The sequence below is a fragment of the Triticum dicoccoides genome, chromosome 4A, assembly GCF_002162155.2.
Source record: "Triticum dicoccoides isolate Atlit2015 ecotype Zavitan chromosome 4A, WEW_v2.0, whole genome shotgun sequence".
NCBI lineage: Eukaryota > Viridiplantae > Streptophyta > Magnoliopsida > Poales > Poaceae > Triticum > Triticum dicoccoides.
Genome location: NC_041386.1, coordinates 711,472,911 through 711,475,757, shown reverse-complemented (window position 1 = coordinate 711,475,757; position 2,847 = coordinate 711,472,911).

The window sequence follows — 2,847 nt, the reverse complement described above, 5'->3', positions numbered from 1 at the left end:
TGACTTTCGGCCGCGTCCATCGCTATGGACACCACTTTCACATTTGTGAAAGTTGGTTTTAAGTCCCGACATGAGTTCAAAGCACAGCAGTATGGCCTTGACCGTTGCGATACTGTGTGTGTCGGGCTCGAAAAGGAGGAGTGTGTCATCCGCATATTGCAGGTGTGACACTCCCCACGGAATCAGATTGTCCACCACTCCCCTGATGTGGCCGGCCAAACAAGCTCTGTCGAGCATGGCGCCCAAGGCGTCCGCCACAAAGTTAAACAGCAACGGCGAGGCTGGGTCCCCTTGACGCAGCCCACGCTTGTTGCGGAAGAAGTTCCCTACTTCTCCGTTCACCGCAATCGCCGTTTGGCCCCCCGAGACCAACTACATCATGCGATGAACCCAAACCGACGAGAATCCTCGATCCAGGAGGACCTGTCGGAGAAACTCCCAGTTCACGCGATCGTACGCCTTCTCAAAATCAAGTTTCAGGAGAATCGCGGGCTGGCGAGCGCGTTTTAGGGAGTGCACAATCTCTTGGAGGGCCAACGGCCCCTCCAAGATGTTGCGGCCACGAATAAAAGCCGATTGGTTCCTACTAATAATGTGATGAGCGATCGGAGACAAGCGAGGTGAACAGGCCTTAGCACAAATTTTAAACGGAACATTAATCAACGCAATTGAATGAAAGAGCCTAATATGATCCGCGCCCGGAACCTTGGGGATCAGAGAGACAACCCCAAAGTTTAGGCGAGAGATATCTACTGTACCCCGCATAAAACCATTGCAAACGTCAAAAATAGGTCCTTTGAGCACTTGCCAAAAACGTTTAAACATCGCCACCGGCTACCCATCTGGCCCGGGTGCGGTATCCGATTTCATATCAAGTGTCGCCTTGTCAATCTCCTCCGGGAGGAAGGCCAATCCCAGGCCCTCGTTTTCCTCATCCGTGACCCGCAACGCAGGGTCCCACACATCCGCCCTAAGCCGGGCACGGGATTCCTCCCTGGAACCCATAAGTTGGATGTAGAACTCGTAGATGTGGCGGGCGATATCCTGTTGCCGCAAAAGGAGCCCCTGCTCAGATTGCAATCTCAGAATGGCGCACTTGCGGCGTCGGCCATTAGCGTAGGCATGGAAATACTGAGTGTTCGCGTCTCCCTTGAGCGTCCACTTGATACCACCACGTCTGCGCCAGTACTCCTCCTCAGCTCTAAGAAGGGACTCGACTTGGGCTTCAAGCGCGTAACGCTGAGCCCAGTCTTGCTCCGAGAATGCCTGCACGTCCGCCGCAGCATCCATCTGGGTGAGATCCGCAGTCAGACGCGATCGAAGCAGCTTATCCTCGCGCCCCTGGTTAGCCTCCCACCCTTTGAGAGCCGCACGCAAAACCGCCCCTGCGGCAATCTAGAACTCCATCGGCCCGCACGCGCGCCCGACCCGGGCGACGCAATTCTCCCATTTCGAAAGGAAGATTTGCTCAAAGTCCGGAGACTCTAGCCACGCGGTTTTGAAGAAAAAGCGAGGGTTGCGCTTTAACCTTTTCTCCCCCGAGGAGAGAATGAGGGGGACGTGATCCGACCCTATCCTCGTTTCGGCGTGCAGAGAGCACATGGGAAACAACACCTCCCACTCCGAGGACATGAACACCCTGTCCAAGACCGACCGCACCGGCATGAGCTGTTTGTTGGTCCAGATGTAGCGTGCCCCCATGCGAGCCACTTCCCTAAGGGCCATGGATGCGATTGCATTATTAAACATGGACACCCTTGTCCAGTTAATAATACCGTTGTTTTTGTCGGCGCCCGAACGGATCAAGTTGAAGTCCCCTCCCACTAGCAGAGGAAAATTTCGCGCACCCAAAGACACCACCTTCGCCTGGAGTTCTCCCAAGAACTCAAGCAAAATAAGTCCCCTCCCTATCTAACTATAAGCATATTTCAATATAGACAACATACAAAGCAAAATAAGTGAATCTACAATCAAAAATATGTCTATATACATTCATATGTACTCCCTCCGTTCCTAAATATAAGTCTTTTTAGAAAGATAGACATATTTTATAGTGTAGATTCACTCATTTTGCTCCGTATATAGTCCCTTGTTGAAATCTCTAAAAAGACTTATACTCCCTCCGCCCGGAAATACTTGTCATCATAATGGATAAAAGGGGATGTATCCAAACATATTTTAGTTTTAGGTATATCTCTTTTTATCCATTTTGATGACAAGTAATTTTGGATGGAGGGAGTACTTGAGAACAGAGAGAGCAGTCTGTATTGAAATCTATAAAGAAACTTATATTTAAAAGCAAAGAAAGTCATAGTGGGGACAATTCCGGGCCCTGGCCCCCCTTCCAAGAGGAAAATTTTACCAAATACACTTACTTATTTGCTAATTGCTCTACTAATCGTCCGGCGTCTCTGATCATCCTAGTCTTTTCTATGCCATATACACTCATTTGGCCCCTCCTAATATTTGATTCACGCTCCGCCTCTGGAGGAAGTAGGTTCCAAAATGCAAACAAAGGGAACAAAAAGGGACAGAAATACTGCATCTGCATGCATGATTGGCCAGCACGTCGGCACGTGGACGCCCGGCCAGCACCCCATCCACCGGAATCCATTATTTTCCTGATAGAACCTTTCGAAAACAACGGCTGTATGATGGTTGCGCACTCACCCGCCTGCCACCTACCTCCTCGATCAAACCCGTCGCCCGCCCGGTGAGTCACTCCGCCGATCGCGACCGTCCACGCGCCCGCATCCACGGCCCCGCGCGCGCGGCAGCTTTCGACCGCCTTGTGGCGTGGGGCGGGCTCGTCTTCCCGTTCCCGCCTCTCGCTCCCGATACTTCAGT